The sequence below is a fragment of the Protobothrops mucrosquamatus genome, unplaced genomic scaffold, assembly GCF_001527695.2.
Source record: "Protobothrops mucrosquamatus isolate PMUCROS unplaced genomic scaffold, P.Mucros_1.0 scaffold_95, whole genome shotgun sequence".
Taxonomy (NCBI): domain Eukaryota; kingdom Metazoa; phylum Chordata; class Lepidosauria; order Squamata; family Viperidae; genus Protobothrops; species Protobothrops mucrosquamatus.
In genome coordinates, this window is record NW_015386171.1 from 855662 (window position 1) to 878028 (window position 22367).

The 22367-nt window shown below is 34.7% G+C and overlaps 1 protein-coding gene across 1 annotated transcript in view; it reads right to left on the bottom strand.

Annotated features, from left to right (window-relative positions):
- Positions 1-22367, bottom strand: part of SOX6 (SRY-box 6) — a 381843-nt gene that overhangs the window by 350489 nt on the left and 8987 nt on the right. Inside the window, exon 3 of the mRNA XM_029283932.1 lies at positions 971-1061. The gene's annotated coding sequence lies outside the window, so the exon portion shown is untranslated. The remainder of the gene's footprint in view (positions 1-970; positions 1062-22367) is intronic.

Consider the following 22367-nt stretch of genomic DNA (forward strand, 5'->3'; position numbering starts at 1 on the left):
AAAAAAATTATTAATGCTGATAAATGGAAATGCTTTACAATTTCTGGTGGAATTCACCTACATTCTTTTGATGGGCCAGCAGGATGAATTTAAATATGGTGTGGTTCAGCTGTATGATTCAGAAAAGTCCTCTTTCAGGGTTTATGAACTGACATTACAAGGTGGTATATACTGAGAAGGGTAGGAGGAGCAGAATATGTGTTAAAGCAGGTTTTAATGGGTAACGCTCCTGGGTAAAAAAAATGGCAAACAAAAGCTACTCTTATGTCAGCTTTTGTAATCCTAAATTTCAATCTCAGTTTTTGGAAGTGGCTGTGATTATTCAATAATGACTGGAAAACGTTCAGTTACAATCCCAGCTAATAAGAAATAACAAGGGAGAATTAGATTCAAATGGAATTTTAGAAACTGTTACTTGGAAGTCCAGTGTAAAATTCTAGCCATCTTCTCACCTGTCAAAGTAATGTAGCCTTATAAATTTGAAATATTATATTTCTGCTTCCAGAGTATACTAACTCAGCTGGAGTAAAAATGTACTAGCTGTTAGAAAATGCTATTGTCACCGTTAGTTATCCAAATATGTTTTCATACCGAAGTCAGTATTGTTATATGTAATCATCTGCTGTGAATCAGAGTTTAAGTAAACTTATAGTACACCTGTACGATGTCCTGTATAACTTCATAATAAATTATAATGTCAATTTTAATTTCTGCAATCACACAGTCTTTTCAAACCACAGGGAATCATCTACTCAAAAATCTGTTGTAATAAAATAGAACTTAGTTGCACACAGCCCAAACAATGATATTTTCAACTTCATAAATGTATGTTGTTAATGAAACTTACAAATTTGCAGTTATTTTGTATTGCCTGAACATCACATCCAGAGAAAAAGCTTGAGATGAAAAGACACTAAAGGGAGATACAGCAGGGAAGAAAAAAATTTTTAGTTAAGTATGTAGAAGTTACCTGGCCCCGTCACAGGCTGACTCTGTGCTCTAGCAGTGTTCCGTGATAGTTGTCATCAGAAATGAAAATAGCAAGACGGCAGCTAACAGGCCTATAGGAAACAAAGGGGGAAAAGTATGTTAAGGGCACATCACTTTTTAGCAGCTTCCAGCAAACTATTGAAGAGTTTTACTTATTTTTAAAAGATACAATATTCTGTTTTGACTATACAGTTTTGAGGATGATGAAAACTGAAGTGCAGCACAGCTGGAAAATACCACATTGTAGCAGGCTGCAATAGGTTTATGAACTTCACAGCTAGAGATTACATGAAAATAATATGGAATTTTGCCTACCTCTAACAAAAATCTGAGCAGCACTTTCAATATTAATTCTACTCTGAAATCATTTACAGGTATACAGGCTAATCCAAGAAAGGTCAGATCCATGCAGATTATGTAATTAAAAGCAGTAATGTTCACATTTTAATTATACTCCACTCAAATGTTTCTAATCCATATGAATAACTCCAGGGCCACTTGTACTGTGTACAGATCTGACCTTTGAACAAAAATAACATTGTAACATTTAAAAAGCCTGTCCTCAAACGAAGCCATCATATCAAAAATAAAACTACAACCAATATATATAACAGTTCCCCAAACCAGAAAGGCAGCCCAACAAATGTTCAATTTAACTTTTTCTGCAAAGCCAGTCAGGTGGGACTCAAAAGTATTTCATAGGTTAATCTGTTGCATAAGTTGGGACTATCCCCAGGGTCTGTTTTGAGGACGTCTCCACTCCAATTTCTCATGGCATGGGGACCCTTAAATATTCTTTCTCAGGATGGCCTGATTGTAGCATGAAAATACTTAATCTGAAGGTAATGGGGATGAAGCTATATGTGGTTTAATAGGTTGACCCCCACACTTGGAATTGGATGAGAATATTTATTAGATTATTCCACGGGTCTTCAAACTTGGCCCTTTTATGACTTGTGGACTTCAACTCCCAGAATTCCTCAGCCAGGCATGCAGGCTGAGAAATTCTGAGAGTTGAAGTCCACAAGTCATAAAAGGGCCAAGTATGAAGACCCCTGGATTATTCCATTGCATTCTTCATAGGATAGTTTTTGCACGTTATTCAGAACCTGTAACAATCCCACAATATAGCCATGTGTGTGTGTTGAGTGGTGCTTGCAAGATATACCACATCACCTTTATCTTAAAACCAATTACTGCTTGCCCTGGTTATAGGTTGTTGGGTTGTTGGGAGACCCAATTCAAGATGGTTTTGATCCCACTTTTTACTGGACTGCTTATTCCCATATAGACTATTCCATGGTCTTCGATTCTCTGTGGAATTTATATTCTACCCCACCTGGAATATCTAAACATCTATGTTAATAGCACCTCCTTCATCATCTAGGCTTTACCATAACAAAGAAAGAATTTGGTATTGATGTTCATCAAATCTTTGTCTTTGGAATTGATTCCTTGTTATAGTTTAGGTGGAGACTTAAATTATTTCTTTTTAGCCAGATCTTTTAGAGTTATTTTTCCCCAAGATTTTTCTGCTGCTTCTATTTACTAGTTCTTTATTACATATATGTTTATAAGCTTACTAGTGCCATAAGATGGGAGAGGGTGGGTGTATATTTTAAATAAATAAAATTTACAATTAGTTTTGCTGATTTCAAATAAGGATCGGAGTTGAAAGAATGTATTAAAACATTTCCATAATATTTTCTTATTCCAACATCTTTATCATCACCTTCCTTGTTGTATATATAACCCTCATTCTCTCTTATATCCTATTTTGGAATGCTCATAACATCTTAGTTTTTTTAACCTTCTTTTTTAACCTTCTTCATGAGAAAGGCAAATTCCAGGAAATGATAGCCCACCCACACCTCCAAACCTTTCACGAGATCAGTGTAATGGTACGTGAGAATGACCATGGGATAGATAGCTGCTACCTAGGGAACAGTCAGATAAAAGAGGGCACAGCCCACAGCTGCGTAATGGGTGGAGAAAGATGCTCAGAAGGAGCCCCTTCCTCAAGTTCCCAGGCTATAAAGGAGATGGAGGGAGATTTGTACTTTCAGACTTGCAAGATTCTGTTAATGTAGCTTTATATTAAAGTAGAATTAGCTCATTTCATCTGGTCATGTTTCTTGTTTAGCTGGGAAGGCTGACAAACAATGAGAATACAATCAGAATGGATAAATGTTAATATAAGAGATTGCTAATTGGTATGTTCAAGAACTCCAGAAAATCACAAATTCTGTCCCCAAAATTATTTAAGTAGCTGTGGAAAACAGCAAACAATTAAAGTTATGGAAGAAGTTATATAGTATTGATTGTGGTATGTCAGATATTCCCCGTTTCCAGAGTGATATGCTATATTAAAAAGATAGCATTTAATCTAAAATAGTCCAATATCAATTATGGATTTCATTAGAATAAATGAATAGAATAAATCAAGTTTTTCTTGAATTGCTGGGGATGAGGTAAAGTCAGACAGGTTTTAAATGAAATATGAATAGAATTCTATTCTGATCATTCCACAGATCATGGTTACATTCTTCTGCTAGTCAGTATTGTATGGCATTGCAAAGAGTCTTCTATCTGTACAGATATAAGGTAAAAGAAAGCTACAAATTGCTTAGAGGAAGAAGTCCTATTCCAGAGATTATTCTAATAGTTTGATCAATGTGCCATCTTTAAGGGATTTTAGAGACAGTATAGAACAGGGGTAGGCAACCTTGGCTCTTTTATGACTCATGGATTTCAACTCCCAGAATTCCTGAGTTAGCCACACTGGCTCAGGAATTCTAGGAGTTGAAGTCCATGAGTCATAAAAGAGCCAAGGTTGCCTACCCCTGACATAGAACAACAAGGTTGGAGGTCTTCTAATTCAACTCCCTGCTTGAGCAGGTGACCTTATATCATTCCAATTTCTTTTGTTCAATTTCTTTTTGAAAAATTTCACCCACAACTTCTGAAAGCATACTATTCCACTACTTAACTGTTCTCACTGTCAGGAAATTTCTCCTTAACTGTAGGTTGGATCTCTCTTTAATGATCTTACACATATGACTGGACTTCCAACCACCATCACAATCCCATGTGCTTAGAATCTATTTCAGACAACCTTCCAAATTTTCAGAAAGTCGAGAGGAAGATTTCCTTCTGAAGACCTGAGAAATGCATCCCACTGTTTCAGCCACATATTTGGACCCACACACAAAAAGAAATAACATAAATAATTTTTCACTAAGCAAATACACAAAAGATTTATTCATACAACTGTTAAATTATCTGGCTTTTATTATTTCAATTAACTAGCAACTTGTTCCAAGAACAGATAAATGTTTAGGATTTGATAACTATGGTTAATCTTCATTCAACCCAAGATTATACGAAGTAATTACATGTAAACAGAAAAAAATGAATAGTATAATATTTCCTGTTATATTGTTGGACACTATATTGTAAATTGTGCCATATGTACAATTACAGTTATCCTGCTGAGCTAAAAATATTGGTGAAGATCTAAAAATGATGAACAGTACCTTTTTTAAATTAATGTCTTATTAGTTGGGTGAAGTACACTGACAAAGAATAATTTATGCTTATTCAAACTGCTCTCGACATCTTCAGGTGTTTCCAAATGAGCTCACAGAAGAGTGATTAAATGCATCTGATAACAAGCCACACATTGCTGAAATTACTTACCGCCTCATTTTATGATTAATTAAACATGTAGATTAAAGTTGCAAAAGAATTTAGATTAATGAGCAAGTTAAGTCTTGCTGATATAAGTGAATTGGGAATTGGATGCTCTGTGGAACTTTATAAACATGTATTTTATAATGAGTAAGACAAGGCTACATGTTGAATCCTGGCCACAAGGGCCTTTGACGATGCAGTCTTTTTTAACATGGTTTGACAGCTTTCAAATAACATTCTACTATAGGCTTTAAACTTTGTGCATTGCTGTAAAACATGAGAATACATAACTCATGTATTAGCAGTACAATTATTTCCCAGCTCTCCAAGGTAATGACCCCCTGTAGCAGCAGCTGTTCAGAAAAATTATAGGCTCAATTGTTATTTTAATCAAGAGAGAGTTTAGTAGTTAAAAGCAGTTATGTAACTGGTAAAATTATATGACACCTCATCACTGCTTTCGCTGCTGCATCCTTTAGTCAAAAAGAAAAAGAAAAGAAGCATAGAAAGCTCCACAGCCTGGGCTTATTCATAAAGCTTGATACACAGTCATTCATAAAAAAATATCAAGGCCATTTACTAGTGTGCAAGCCAAGATCATGTTCACATTTACAGTGACTCTTTATCAGTTCCAAAACATCTCTTTTTTCTTTTTCTATAAATTTTATCTTTATTCTTAACATTAAAATACAGACTCCAAAAAAAAGTAATACAAAAGCAGAACAAAACTAGACTACACAAAAAAGTGCATAAAATGAAAAAAACAAAACTAACATATACATAAATTGTCCCCCCTCAGTATTTTCTAGGTTTGCCCAAAGACTCCATTTTTCTCTTCTACTTAAGACCAGTTTCCATAACCCACATGGGTATCGGAAACTCAAGTTGGATTTTATGGTTTTGCAAAGAAAGAACCAATCAGTTTACTCCAGTATATTCCATATAGCAATTTAGTCCCAAGAAAATGAAAATCCTAACAAAATGGCTAAAGCTTCAAATATCCAGAAAATGTTATTGCTTACTGCACCCTAAGTTCATTCAGACCGAAGGCATAAAGTAAGAAATGCTAAATGCTAAATCAACCCTTACACAAATCTGAAAAATCACAATATTTTAAAATAAATCTTTGTGAATTCCTATATTAGAATGTATGGATTGTTCACTCTTTATTTAATGAAAATTTAAACCACACAATAGTCAAATCTTTCTGAGCACTTTATAGTAAAACTCTCTAACAAGTTTACATGTTCCGTTATATCCTATTCAACTTCAGTGAAAAAGAGATTTTGGATTTTTAACATAATAAGCAAAAGTTTTTTCCACATTTATAATAAATGGTCTTTGAATAGATAATATTCAACTATTTGGGCAATGCTAATAACCTTTAATTGTGTTTTATATAAGCAAAATATTGTATACATCCAAATACATCCTATACTTCCGAAATCTTCAGTTGTGATATTAAATAGATTAGACATTGTATTTATAATTTTCTTATCTTAAGAAGTCGCTGGCAAAATACCATTCCAAATAATTTATTTGATAAACCCTGTAGATTATATTAGTAAATGGTATGGTATAACTATCCATATTTTTGTGTTATTCTTTTTCTCTTTTTAATTCTTTTTGTTTTGTTTTGTACGTTACACTTTTGTACGTTTTGTCAAGGGATCCCTGTTTGCCACATCCGGCAAGTGGTTGATTGGGTGAAGTGCTGGTAAAGCACTGACAATGAATGAAAGCCAGGCATTAGAGTCAGTCATCCTAGAACAGCCTTCAACAACCAGAAACGAAATGTGAAGTATCAGTGGACAAAGATTAAAAACAAATGAAGATGTCCTCACATTCAAGCCCTTCTCAAAGACTGCTCAGAAATTACAACTGATCCAGAATGGAGCAGCCGTCACTTGTCTCACATTCATGATTCTTGGTGATTTACAATGAAATCGATAAAAAAGTTTTTAAAACTGGATATATAAAAAATAAAACACATAGCAGCTGAGCATCATCCACACTATTAACACAGAGCCAGATCATGAGCTCTGACACAGACACATACACATAGCACCAGGCTTGAGTTCAAAACCAAGTTTTTCAAGGGCTTTATGGAAGGGACAGGGCCAATCTAATCTCAGGATAAACTATGGTGGGCATCATGGCAGAAAAGGCTCTCCTAATGGACCCTGCCAGCCCATACCTCTTTGCTGACAGTGCTCAGATCATGTATCTCCTGCCAGAGGGGTAGGATAAGTAAAGACAATTATATACAGAGGCATAGATTAGGGGGTACCTTTCTCAATAGTAGTAACTGTGAGAGGGATCTCGGAGTCCTAGTGGACAATCACTTAAATATGAGCCAGCAGTGTGCTGCAGCTGCCAAAAAAGCCAACACAGTGCTGGGCTGCATTAACAGAGGGATAGAATCAAGATCCCATGAAGTATTAATACCACTTTACAATGCCTTGGTAAGGCCACACTTTGAATACTGCATCCAGTTTTGGTCACCACGATGTAAAAAGATGTTGAGACTCTAGAAAGAGTACAGAGAAGAGCAACAAAGATGATTAGGGGACTGGAGGCTAAAACATAAAAGTTGCTGGAATAGGGTATGTCTAGTTTAACAAAGAGAAGGACGAGGGGGGGCATGATAGCAGTGTTCCAATATCTTAGGGGCTGCCACAAAGAAGAGGGAGTCAAGCTATTCTCCAAAGTGCCTGAGGGCAGGACAAGAAGCAACGGATGGAAACTAATCAAGGAGAGAAGCAACCTAGAACTAAGGAGAAACTTCCTGACAGTTAGAACAATTAACCAGTGGAACAACCTGCCTCCAGAAGCGATAAATGCTCCAACACTGGAAGTTTTTAAGAAGAGACTGGACAGCCATTTGTCCGAAATGGTATAGGGTTTCCTGCCTGAGCAGGGGGTTGGACTAGATGACCTCCAAGATCATCATCATCATCATCATCATCATCATCATCATCATCATCATCATCATCATTATTATTATTATTATTATTATTATTATTATTATTATTATTATATTGCAGCAGATGCTCATTTTCCCATTTTTATTTCTAACATACATATTATTTTTCTCTCTCTCTTTTGGCAGCAAAAGAATGCTTATGGCCAAATTAGAAATAACAATCCAAAATGAGGAAGTCGCTCCATTGTCTAGCTATGTCATTGTCCTTAAATGTGTAAATCATGGGGTTTGTCTAATATGATGAAAAAGGAGAACATGAAAATGAAGAAGCTTCCAAGAATGAATTTTCTGTAAGTGTCCTAAGTTTAACCACAGAAAGCAGCCTGGACTCATCATGATAAAACATACAGCAGGAATCTGGGCAATATCAAGTATAGATTAAAGATGCCCTCAGGTCAAACTTGACTTCTTATATCTATGTGAAATTTCTAGATAGTTGTCTTTGCAGACAATTTGCAGCATGTTGCTGCCTTCTTCTCTGTGTAGCCCACAATCCTAAATTCTTTTATGGTTTCTTGGTTTCAAAATTTTAACAACTGGCCCAATGCTGTTGCAGATTACTATACTCCAATCCTAAAATTTCTCAGTAATATCCACTAACATTTAAAAATGCCACTCTACATGAATACATTTCTCACATTCCTTCTTTACTGATGGGTTATAGCTGTGAAGTCGGATGGAAATGTTCTACCATTCATAATGAGGACATTGCTCTTGCTTCAGTTTTATTTCATGAAGTCCTCCTGTGTCCTGATTGGTGAGGGTTCTCTCAACAAAATCCTCTGTATAAAAGATCAAAAAGGAAATTGCCCATTTTATGCAGAAGTGGCAGAGACAATCAGAGTGAAATTATACTGAGCTTCTGTTTAGTTTTAGATGTTGTTTAACAGTTTTGAGATATGTAATTTAGCAACTTTTAATTGTGTTATTACAAAACATTTTTCATTCTCCTTTTACTAGATTTTATTAAACATAAAGTTTTTAAAGGCACAATAATTTTCCTAGTAAATCTAGTTTTATGTCATCTTCCGTAGGTTTTAATGGACATATTATTTAGTCTCCTCCATACTCATCCCACCTTACATCCCAGAATAGAGAACCAGCTAGAAGCAAGATACTTGATGGCTAGAAGGAAAGAACATAAAAATAATCTACACACATACGGAGAAAATGTATAATTTTTGTCCTCCTGAATCCTGACTCAAGTGAATTCCATTTTTTTCCCGTGATATCTTAGCACTTATCATAATCTGACAGAAGTGTACATACTGAGCATGTGGAAAATTATGAATCACTCTAATTTCATCCTATTTCATACAGCAAGTATTATTAGATGAAATGAGGTTTTATTGCCACAGTTTCACTTGAAAAAACACATTTATGTTCAAGAAAAGGGAGGGGGACATTTGCCTATTAACTAAACTTATGACTGCAGTGCAATTTAATCACATTCTCCTCCATGGTTCTCTAACATTCTTGGTCGTCTGTCTGAAAACATTAGTAAAAATAGTATGAGAGCAAGTGAGTGTTCAATGCAGACAAAAAGCATAGCTAAAATAATAGTTCAATTAATCAGCACAATTATGACATCTCTCAACTGCACTGCCCTTTCAAAAAAAGAGCAATACTGAATACCTAAAAAGGCCCTGCAGGAGTTGCAAGTTATTTTAATAACAAAACGGCATGAAAATTACTGTCCAGAAATCTGCCTGGGAACAAACACAGGCAATAAAGTAGAACAACAGAAAGCTACAGATTTTCCCAGTTAGTAAAATTATTATTTTAAGAGTGGACTATTTTCATTTATTTGCCAGCTACATAGCAATTTAGTTAAGAAAGAAAGACACCATTAACATAAAAAAGGAAAACTGCATCAAGAACTGTAACAACAGTTGTATTCTGGAGACTGGCCAATGGAAAATATTGTTAATTGGAGTGTTTCTTTCAGAAAGCTTTATAGGAATTTCTCTCCTGCAAGAGGACATATTTTCACAAATAGAAATGAGGACAATTTCTAATGATCAAGTGATTAGCAAGAAAGCAATATCAGTTTAAACCTTTTATATAGAAGATTTGTACATTTGCATGCACGTATGCATGTGCACGCACACACACACATAGACACACCAATTATTAACAAGGAAATATAAAGCTGCAAGTTACAAATCATCTAAATCAAGGCTGATTTCACATGTCACTCCAAGCCATAATCTTTGTTTTTGACTAAACATGATACATGAACCCAGCCATTATCATCCATAAGATACAGTTTAACATGAATCATAAAGTTAACCAGCGTCTCTGAGAGATGTCAAAACCAGAACGCTCAAGATTCCACATTAAGAAGACATGGGACTTCAAAGTCCAACATTTATATGTAATTTTTCCTTTGGCAATATTTCTCTGATTAACATTTATTACCCTTACACATATATTTGTTAAGTATCTCCAGTGTTCCAATCATCCATGCTCAAGATTTGCAGTAAAGTCAGAGGAGATGGTGCAGGTATTAACATTCCTAAAAATCATCATTAACTTTTACAAGTGCACAGAACTGGTTCTGTATTTTTTAAAATGGGCTTTTATATTTTAAAAAAATACATAATGTATATATATATAATTTGAATTTGAATACTTTTATGGGATACTTGTACAGTATGACTAAATTATTATTAAGTTCCTTATCCAGACACATATTGTTATATAATACATTTTTTACTGATGTCCATTTCACTATGCAGCTTCAAGATTCAAAAAATTCACATTGGGAGCCTGTCTCCACTTCAAACAGAGCCATAAATAGAACCGGAGACCTGCTTTAAGGGCTTATTCTCCAAACTGAAGTGGGTCTTCTCCATGTATGAACAAGTGGAGCATCTGCTTCTGATGCTTTGAGGCTGGTTCAGAGAATAGTTGTTCTACTAAGCAGAAATACACTTCTCCCTAAAATAATGTCATCGGATGGAGTAGAAAGAAGTACTGTATGATTGATCCTTCTAACTACCAGCCAAAATATTGTTTTACCAAAGTTCCCCTTTCACACAGTGTTACAGTACACTAGGGAGAGATACAAACACATCAGAAACTCTCTGTGATTTTTGTAATACTATGGTCTTTCCAAAATGGGCTTCAGAGTCACCAATAACTAATATCTGCTCTCCCATAGCTCCCCACTCATTCAAGAAGCCAACACTGATTCTCCAATCAGATATGCCCATGAAAATTCAATCCGGTTTCTCCAAGATAGAAAGTCCTCAACTTACCACCATAAATGGGACCAGATTTTCAGTCATAAAGCGAGGCACCCTTAGGACTGGACTGAATTACCATTTTTATGGCAGTTGTTAAGGGAATCCATTCTCATGATTGGGCTTTTTTTTTTTTTTTGCTGGAAACCAAGAATAGTTAGGGAGGACAACATTGTTCTTATCTTCTCTGCTGTTTTTCCCTGCCTAAAAAAAAATAGTCCTGTTACTCATTTGCTGCAAATTACTCTAATGCTATGTGTGTGTATCCACATGCAGGCAAGAAACAATACCACACATCCAATCAGAAATTAAGTAACCCACAAAGCCACAGTGCATAGGGGATGTGTCCTTTTTAAAGGTACCCCCCCCCCATTTCAATACAAAAAAGGAGCCATCTGAACTCTGAAATTTAGCTACTTTCTTTCACCACTGAGAGAATGTATACCTACAAACGCTCAGTGCTGGTCAGCCTCCCCAGTGCTGCCCAAAAATTTTAAAACATTATCATCTTAAAACTTCATTTAAAGAGCTCAGAATGAGGTTATATAAATGAAGAGATAGGATTCTTCGGATAATAAGTATTTTGAAGCTGAATTCACTAGTTCAAATAACTCACTATTGACTATTAACTCACTATGCACTATTAAGGAAACAATTAGTCATTCTTGAAATGCAAATAAAAAACAACAACTCCTAGCTATCCAGATAGCTACCTTGGAATGCAGTTATGTAATGAAAAGAGAAGTCAACTGTGTTGGCAGCAGTAAACAGAATGGATACTTTATTCTGAGTTAAGTTATAAGCACCATCTTATTTCGGTCTCAAAAACAAATGAAACTGAACCAGCTGTTTATTTACTGTCTTTCCACCATGCAGCAGAATAAATGTAAAGTGCTCCAGTCTGTGACTGGTTTTATTCACCTACTTTCTCTCCATTTGTTTTCTACGATTTCCATTGTTTCACAATTTCCTAACATTGCAAACCCAGGCAATCAAATTATACATGCAGCAACCATGAAACGCCAAAGGTTCAGAATAAAAGACTTGTCATAGACTTTATATCCGCCAAAAGACTAAGACACACTCTGACAGCTGCACAAGACATGTATTGGATAGCTGAGTTATCCTTGTACCAGCAATCTACCTTCCTAGTCATCACATTGGAGTGAACTGATGTTGCAATTGGAACCTGAAGAACATAACTAAGAGGGGTTAATATACTTGGCTTGTACGCTGTATCATTTATATCACATTAATTTGATATGCCTGCTATTCATTTCAATGGGAAAGGCCCCAGTGATGTATTTAGGGACATTACGGCAGGAGAATAAAGACTCACAGGAAGATAATTGCTTCATAATACGATAATGGCAAACATTTTACTAGTAGGGCAGATACTTCTCTGTGATGATGATTAAACAGAAATCCCATTTGTAGAATAGTGTATTATAATGAAGGATATCCAGAATAAATGTGCTATAATTTTAACCAAGAAAATTGGCCGCAATATATGTTTTTTCAAATGTACACAATAGAAATAGGTACTACTTACCTTAAGGGCTAACTAATTTTTTCCTATCTATGAACAAGCATCAGATGTTCTTATCAACTAAAGTCTGAGAATATGTGCATGAGCCTGGAGCAACCAGTGCTATTCAGATATCAGTGAGAATGTGACTGCACTTCAATGTATTTTAGTGCCAATTTGGCAGCAGTGAATAGAATGAATACTTTATTCTGAGTTAAGTTATAAGCACCATCTTATTTCGGTCTCAAAAACAAATAAAACTGAACCAGCTGTTTATCTACTGCCTTTCCAGCATGCAGCAGAATAAATGTAAAATGCTTCATGTGGCACACAAAAATGTGACTATCATAGTGCATACTTTCATACTTGTATTTAATATGTTGATTTGGAATATATGAGTGGTGGGTTACAGGTAGAATAAAACTAATGTCCCTCTATCAATGGAAGATTCCAACTAGGAAAAAAAAATACCTGCAATTTTAAACAATTTTCTCCGACTTGCAGACAAATTGTTTCTGTGTGTGCAGGATTTCTAAACCTCCAGAGTAAATTTGAATAATCAGTAGTAGGACACTGTCAATGAAAAGAAATTTTATTAATAGAAAATCTATTAATTGGTTAGATTTGACACTCTGCGTGCAGAATCACATTGTCATCTATGGGAAATGCCTAGACGAGATTAACTCTAGGGAGAAAGGTAATTTAGAATTTAGAAAACATCATAAAAGATAAAGACATTTTAATGGCAATTTTCAGAATGGATAGAGCAATAATTTTTCTAGCACTAAAGTACAGCTGTGAATCCTGATAGTGAGAAAGAACGAGAAAAACAAAACAGGTATCTTCAAATTAATAGATTTGTAAATGATTATTAACAGTACAACAGAGTGCAAGAAGAACCAAAAAAGACACTCATATACTTTGGGCATGTGATGAAAACAGGACATAAATCCAGTGGTGGGATTCAGCCGGTTCACACCACTTCAGCAGAACCGGTAGCTAATTTTTTGTTTCCCAGGCCCAGAATGGACTTCCAGAAATGGCATCCACAGAGAACCGGCTGTTCACATATTTGAATCCCATCACTGCATACATACATAATATACATACACATACACTCACACACACACATACATATATTTATAGCATAGCAAGGTTGAAGCAAGTAGAACGAAGCAGAAGACAATGAACATGATGAGAGAATTTGGAAGAATTACAAATTATTACTAGAGATCAGTAGAAATAGCAAACATTTGTCCCTGCAGGAGTCACAGATCAATCAATGCCATCTACCCATTCTCAGCAGCTGATAAAAATGCAAAATGAATAACAGAGTGGTTGTGTACATCTAGGATCCTATCTTAACAAACTCACTAGTGATATTTTGATAACCAGTTCATTAAGAATTTCAGAGATGGTAGCATTTTAGAATAATCTAATTTCTCCTCTTTTTTAAAACAGAATTGACTCTTTTTCCTCGGCTGCTCCCTCTTGCTTAATCTTCTAGTCATATCATTCACTCTCAAGATAACCCCAAGAATAGTAACCCCTCAACAGATAACCTCTCAAGAACAGTAGATTGGGTCAAACAGAAATGGGAAAGATATTTTTGAAATGTGGAGGAAAATAATTTGAGATTACTAAGAAACTGGACAATGGTTTAAGAGCTAAAATGATTAAGACAAGACAAGCAAAATCATTGAGGTTAGGTAGTTAAAGTGCTGGACTATATAGAAGGAAACAAAGAATCAAGCAATAGAAATTTATTGAGTGGCTGACCTAGACCACTTGGTGGGCCTTTCAACAAGATAATTATGCTGTGCTCCCCTATGATCCCATATAATCATTTTTCTTCAGCAGCAGAGCTGATTTAGTTTAGGTTCACTGCAATGCAAGAAAAGCCATTTTTAAGCTGATAGCGCTGGAACCCGGGGTATGTGATCCCTGGATTATTAGTAGACTGCTTCTGATTCTCTTCTATTTGCATGCTTTACCTTATGCTCTCTTCTGCTCAGACTCTTTGTTGTATTATTCCATATTACAAATCTTAAATAACCAATTTAAATCCACATTAGAACATAAAACTACAATGTCACAACCCCCGATTGAATTCCATGGTGACTTTCAATGAACCCAGTGGAGTTTTGATTATTGTTCACAAACATTCTTATTCCATCATACATCAAAATTCACTCTGACATTCTCATCCATTTCAAACCCAGGTGACTGTGTCAGACAGGAGAACGGGGGAAAGAGACTTCTTTAAACAAAAGCTAACCCGAGCAACCATGGCTTCATTGCAACCTGCCCAGCATGACTATGTGTGTTTCTTGAATGTCTGTATCTAGCTGATTCTTTGTATAATACTATCTATGCTAAACTTGATGTTTTAACTTCTCATGCTGTGGGCAAAGGTCTTGACTCCAAGTAATGAGACAGATTAAAAGTGGCAGAAGGCCAGTTTCTGAGCTAATCATTTCAAGAGAGAGGAAACTAGTTCAACTTGTGTAGCAGTCCTGAAAGGTTAGAGGGGGTGGTGGGTGAAAAAGAAAGTAAATGTTCCTTTTCTGGAAATACATCACAACCACTCCCATTTATTATTCCAAACCTTCTTCACTACAAATCGTATATAAAGCTGCATAAAGATAGAACACATCTAATTGTCTTTTTTATCTACATATACTCCTAAAATCCCTTTAAACAGTATCTTATTAATATAATGGAACATTGGAGTTTCCCAAGAAAGTGCATTTGGCTGCTTCTCAAAGCACTTTATATTCCTTTAGCCAACAGAATATTTTATTTTCTTCAGCTTGCACCAGAAACAAAGAGACACTGCAAAAATCCAGACAACCATTAGATGGCAGAATAGTGATATCACGGGCAGATAGAGTCGCTATCAAAAGTAGTTTTGTAATAAAATAAAAGGAAGGAAGAAAATAGGCATAGTTCCTTGAGAAACTGACTTTGCTGCCGATACTGTAAATTAAGTCTATTTTAAAAATGAACCTTTTTTATTTTCAAAAGTTCACTTTTGAAGAACACTACAAGTTAAACACTCAATAGAACAAATAGTTTCCATTGGGACTTGCATGTCTTAATAAGCAAAACCCTGTAGTTTAGTCATTAAATATTTTTCAAAACCACCAAAAGCAACTGAGGGAGATTTAGGAATTCCAGGCAAGATATTTAGGATATCTGTTTAATAAAAATGTTGGAAGAGAATACAGACTTGAGCAGCTTAAACCATTTATCGTATGCTGGAAGGAGGAATTAGCAAATAAACACCTAAGTTTATGAACAGAATTCAGAAGAAATAAAAATTCATTATTGTCTTATTTACTCACAAAATGCTCTACTTCCTGCCTCTTTTTAAATATTTTGGCCACCTAATGAGAAGGAAGGACTCACTGGAGAAGAGCCTAATGCTGGCAAAGATTGAGGGCAATAGAAGAAGGGGATGACAGAGAATGAGGTGGCTGGATGGAGTCACTGAAGACAGAGAATGAGGTGGCTGGATGGAGTCACTGAAGCAGCAGGCGTGAGCTTAAATGGACTCCAGAAGATGGTAGAGGACAGGAAGACCTGGAGGAACGTTGTCCATGGGGTCGCGATGGGTCGGACACGACTTACAACAACAACAAAGCACTCAGGTTTGATACTTACTGCTAGTCATTCTTAAGCTTATCCTTTTTAGGCTTTATAACAGGGGTGGAGAAAGGGTTTAGGAAAAAAAGAAAAAAATCTTCCTTTTGTTACCCTCTCTTGAAACATTCTCTTTACTCCAACCATTATACAAGGTTCCCAGTTCATATTCCTCAGAATAAAGTTAATACAGAACAGGGACCTGGTCTTGAGGCTGGCTCTATAAGAGAATGGAAACACACAGCAACACTTTTTGTTGCAAGCTCACTCTTGTAAGCTTAATGCAGGCGTTGCTATTCCCAAATACTGCATCTATGATTCTCTTTTACCTATTCACCTGAGCTTTATAGAGATATATGACAATTGATTTCAGTGCCAGTGTTCTGTTTCTCTCAAAAACAACAGTTTGCTGCCAAATGAGCTGTAATTTTTTAATACCTGGAAAGATCAGGATTTTATCAGGCTCCATTCTTCTATACTTCTGAATTGTTTCTCCATCATCTGCCATTTCTTTTGATTATATGTACATAAAATAAATCTAGATTTCCTATTTTAGACGCTGAACTAAAAAAAGAGCATTTGAATCATTTTATACCAGAATATTTTTTAAAAAAAAGAATTGTAGGGTCTGTAGTGTATAAAAGTGTATAAAATCAAATATCCAGTTTTTTTCCCAATCTTTTGCTTTTCCATTTTTACATTAAACTCTTATTAAACAGTTAATTTTATTTGACTATTAAAGAGAAGAGAAAGCATCTCTTGCATTTCAGGATTTGATGTCGAACCATTTCAGAAACAGATGTTCTTATTGGTGAACCCATTTTATTGGCAACTCTTTAAAAAAAAACTACCCTCCAGCTACGTACAGTAACAGTTTTCAAATCAACAAAAGTCCCCTCCTCCAAAGAATGTTGGATCATTTTAACATTGATTCCATCTAACATCAGCCTCTGTTTACCTTCAGTATTGTAGTAAATTTAACTTTACTACAGCAATATAAAGATGTGAGAATACTGTAATAATCTTTTTTTTTAAAAGCTGTTAGCATTGTAGTGTTCCATTTAGAAATCTCTAAAAGGTGTAGTGATGGGAAAAAAGTTAATAGTAGTCTGCTATATAGCCAAAAGGGATAGTATAATTCTCATTTTTCCCCTCTTGAAACATGAAAATTATGCTGTCCTTGAGGTATTCCTGAGATTACAAAGCAAGTTGAGTATATACCTTCCATATCATTGCAATACATTTGCAATTTTCTATATGTGTATATGTGTATAGACACCATAATATATAGAAATAAAAAAGAGAAAAGGGAAAATATAAAAGTGGAAAAGGCAAAACCATCACACATGTAGAAAACAGCTCAGTATTTAGACACAATAAACCTTGATCACATGGAGTATTTATTATTGATCGGTCTTTCCATTACATTAATAGAAAGTCACATTGCAAGCAAACACATATTATTAGACTAAGTCAGTAAATTCAGGGCAGCCTATGCTCAATAAATCCATAAGTCTTCATAAATGATATCTAATGTTTACTACATCATTTAGAATCATTCATATCTTAAAACATATTCCTATTCCTAAAATCACATTAGGAAATGTATGGATGTTAAACAAAAATGTGACAATAATGGAGCAAGCCCTACTGTATAATAAATGACCCCTTTATTATTTTATTTCCTAGAAAAATCAAACATAGAATCAAACTTTTTAAAGCATTCTTGGAGGTCCCCAATAAGCATGAAAAAAATGTTCAATTAATCTCATCTTAAAATTATAAGATACATACTTAATATTCTTCAAGACCCACAACCACTGATTATTAATTTGGGACATTCCAACCGATTATTTAAAGTTCTTGCAAATAACTACTCTCTGGCTTGATATTATCAAGCATTATTAAGAAGACTGTTTTGAGAAGGACAATGGTCTTCATTTTCTTTATTTCAATCATGGTTACAATAACATGAGGACTTCTATTTTTCCTGCTTTGGGGTACCTTTGGGCATGCATTTTGACTTCATGAAAATTAAATGATCCAGTCCAAAGACAAGAGTTGGCACAATTAGAAAGTTATTATGTGATCGTACAGATTTAAAGGGTGGAGTCTGGCTATTTCTTCACTCAGGATTCTAATGTAACTGTAGCATTAAAGGCATATTTGGAAAATGGTAGGTTGGAAGGATGATTTTCACCCTTATTCACATGATAAATTTACACTCCGAAATAATCTCACTCTGAAAATTTCAGGTAGATATATACAGAGATGAAAGAGAGAGTGAGAGCAATATTAAGACTTTAGATCAGCTAACTGCAAATTTTAAAGCATAGAAATTATTGCAAAAGAGTTTGGATTTTCTGAAATCCAAATCCAGTGAGTTTAATTACAAATCTTCTAATTTCACAATTGGTTCAAACACATTAGCAGCATCTAAAAATCCCGAATTTCTATCAGCACTGAAATGTGTTTTAGATTATTCCAAATCTACACTGTTTTTATAAACAGTGCTACATTTTTCATAATACTGTATACTGAATATAGCTATCACAGCTTTCCTAGTAAAGCATTGTTTAGAGATATTGCAGCTTTGATATAACCAATAGATTTAATGCATCCAAAGAAAAAGGACAATATATTGAGGTATTCACTAAATTCTACTTCCTTTTACATAAGGTTAGGATTGTAATTTTAGTTACATTTTAGCCCACATTTTGATGCACATTCAATTGGAAAAAGAATCTCTCTGGATACAACAGCACTTATTTCTGAATAAACAAACAGAAGATTGCACTGTCAATTTATTGAGAATTTAGCTACCACTTAAACTGGGGGTTAATTCTCCTGGATCATGCCACTAATAAAAATATTTGCAAGGGTTCTTTCATTCTAAAGACATAAAATCTCATTGTTGGACATACAATAATCAGCATGCAACTGTTATAAAATCAGTGACACGGACAGGTTAGAAAACTATTGGGAGAACAGTGATGTTTTCACTTACCAACAAAAAATGAACTTTAGTGCAGGGAGCACTTCATAAGAAAGGCAGATTACATATGGAAGGAAACTTTTCTATCTAACCTTACATCTTTTAGGTTTTTAAGGTTGTAAAGTCAGCAGTAACATTTTAAATTGGGACAGGAAACAGACTGAGAGACAATTTAGTCAACAAAGCGCCGACATCCTATATGATTATACTGATCATCTCTGTTCTGGTCAGCTCTGCTTTGAATTAACTGACCTTTCAAAGGCGGACCCAAGTAAAAAGCATTACAGTAATCCAACTGCAGGTCACAAAGCTTTGATTAACTGATGCCAGACTGTTTCAGGCCAGGAAAGATGGTATATCACTCTGAGCTGGTATATCACTCTGAGCTGATAGAACCATAGGAAAGCACTGACTAATGCCAAGTATATATTATATATACAAGGCCCTATAAGAACAAATACATATACAAGGCTGTATATAATTCACATCGTTTCTGAAGCAACCCCAAAAAACACCTCACTTAAAAAAAATAACTTGCTGCCACTTATAACACAGCAGCCACTAGGGGTGGGGGACTAGATAGGCTACATCATTATTTTTTCTCTTCAGGTAAATAGGAAATCCTGGCTCTAATATTAATTATTGGCTGTCATGTGCACATTTAAAAAGTATAATCTAAATACAAACAATTTAGAGATCATCCAGCTGAAGGATATCCAAATTCAAAACCACAATTAATGGCCAGTCCTCCTGACTATGGAGTTTCTTCCTGCATTCCCGCAGGACACAACACTTAGCAGTTTAATGTCACTTTATGTTTATAATTTACTTTCCTAGAAATATTTTTTTTTAAATGAGAACAGAACTCCCTAGAAGAGGGAAGGGGTGGTGCTGAAGTGCACCAATTACAATATCTAGCCCTTTTAAGCTATACAGAGTTCAAAGCTTAGACAATACTATGCCTGCAGATACTGGCATGCCTGACATTTAAAACTATGAAATACCAACCTATTTTGAAATGGTCCAAATCATTAGTTGTGGAATTTTCCTAGCACTTTATGAATACCACTGTTAATTGAGCAATTAACTTGAAACTGCAGAATGTGCTGTGATGGCATGATATGATATAAGCAATGTAAAAGAAGCAGCAGCCAAGCAACTCAGTATGTTGAAAGATATTAATGAAGTGGCAAAATCTGCCAGAGAAAAAAAAATAATAATGGATGATTTCAACAACCCCGATATTAACTGGCTGAATGACACATCTGTACATGGGTTTGGAGAAGCAGCCTAGTGATTCTATAAATGGCTTCTTTCTGGAACATCTTCCTCTAAGAATACAGAAGGGGTGGGGGTGGGGGGACAACACTGAATTTAGCAAGCAGTCATACAGTGAGGTATATTACAAAATATAAATGAAAACAAAACCAAGACTTACCAGTATCAGCCACAAACAATAGATAAAAGCAGGCAAACAGATTACAGTACAGATTTAAAATAATTACTCAGCTTATAGGAGGTTTATAAAATTTAAGAAAATTTGAAGATTGCCCTTGATTATATATGACTGAATGAAAAAAATATAGCAGAATTATTCCAACATATTTTTTTTTTGAAAATTTAACAGAACAGAGGGATTTTTGGTGCCATCCGATCCCAGAAACAGATTTTACCATCAATGAATGAAATTACCAACAAAAAGTATGTCTTTGCATATTACAGGCAAGGCTGATAAATTTCAGAGAATGATTGACAAAGAATAAAGTGATCAAGCTAGCCAGAATGTAGAATATGTATTAATTCAAAATGTAAACAAGATTGGAAACGATTCAAGCAAGTTTGAAATGATAAACCCAATCACAATGATTGGTGAGGGGAAAAGTTGTTGAAGGGAAGAATCTATGGGTTGAATTCAGACTGAATTATGCTTTATGTTTTAGAATATGGCTACTGAAACAAATGTAATTTTACTAGTCAGATCAAAATATTACAAAACACTACATTGATCCACCAAGAAGTAGTAAAATATAACTAAACAAATGCCCTTTTAGCATATAGAAGTTGGATTCAAGGTCAGTTATGTCTAGAATAGAAACACTGAAATGAATGTGACAATGTGACTTAAGCTACCCATAATAATCATCCCAAGAATTCCTATGTGACTTTTCTAAATAGGCTGAAATCTGGATCCAATCTTCTCTATATTAATGGGCTTCATAAATAGTAATACTATTTTGATTCCTTGGTTTATCTCTGTGGCATTATAACCTTTTCAGTTAGAAAAAATGATATTTTGTATCAACACTCTACCCTCTGTTGTATTCATTTTTGTTTTTAAAAAATCTATTTCAAGTGAGAGGACACTATAGGTACAAATTTGAAATTTGTTATTCAAAGAATAACTATAAAGGTGTGTACAATGAATATAAATACCCAAGACACATTAATTTATATAATCCAGTTATATAGAAGAATGCTCTTATTTTTTAACTATCATTTCAGTTGTCATTTCTATTCCAGTTTGATTATTCTAAGGAATTCCCTTCATTTTAAAGATAACGATTGCTGTGCCATTGTAATCTTTTTTCCACTTTGGAACTGTTGTGATAGTTTCCAATTTTTTTCAAACCTGGAATTAATGCAAGTTAGGTTAGTTCAAGACAAATTGTTTAAATCTGTCATATTCTGGAATTTGATATACCAATCTCTAAGTGTTGATATCAGATTTATTCTTCAGTATTAAAAAAAAGACGAAAAAAATGGAAAATGTGGCAAAAATGAATAGATTCACCATATCCAAAGATAAATTATCTATAAAACAAAAATCCTATATTTCTATTAATAAACTATCCAAAAATGCAACTTACATATCCATGTAAGCTAATTGCTTCAATATATTATTATCTTGATGTGGTAAGTATTCAATAGATTTGATATTAAGGATATAAAGCTTTTCCTTAATATACAGTAAGAAAAAATGCTCTAATCACTATTACTATCTGTGCATCCATGGCAAAAACAAAGGTTTGGCTTTGGGCATAATGAACCACTGGGAAAGTGTATAATTTAATTTAAGGCCTTTAAGGCCTTCCTACCCATCCATTCATCCACCAACTTACCCACCCTCACTAAATAAAATTTGCTATGATGACTCCTGCCACAATGAAATTCCATTTTGAAATATGCTTTGCAGAAACAATATACGTGCTATAAAGGTAGTCCTTGACTTACAAATATTCATTTAGTAACCAAAGTTGAAATGCCATTGAAAAAAGTAATGTA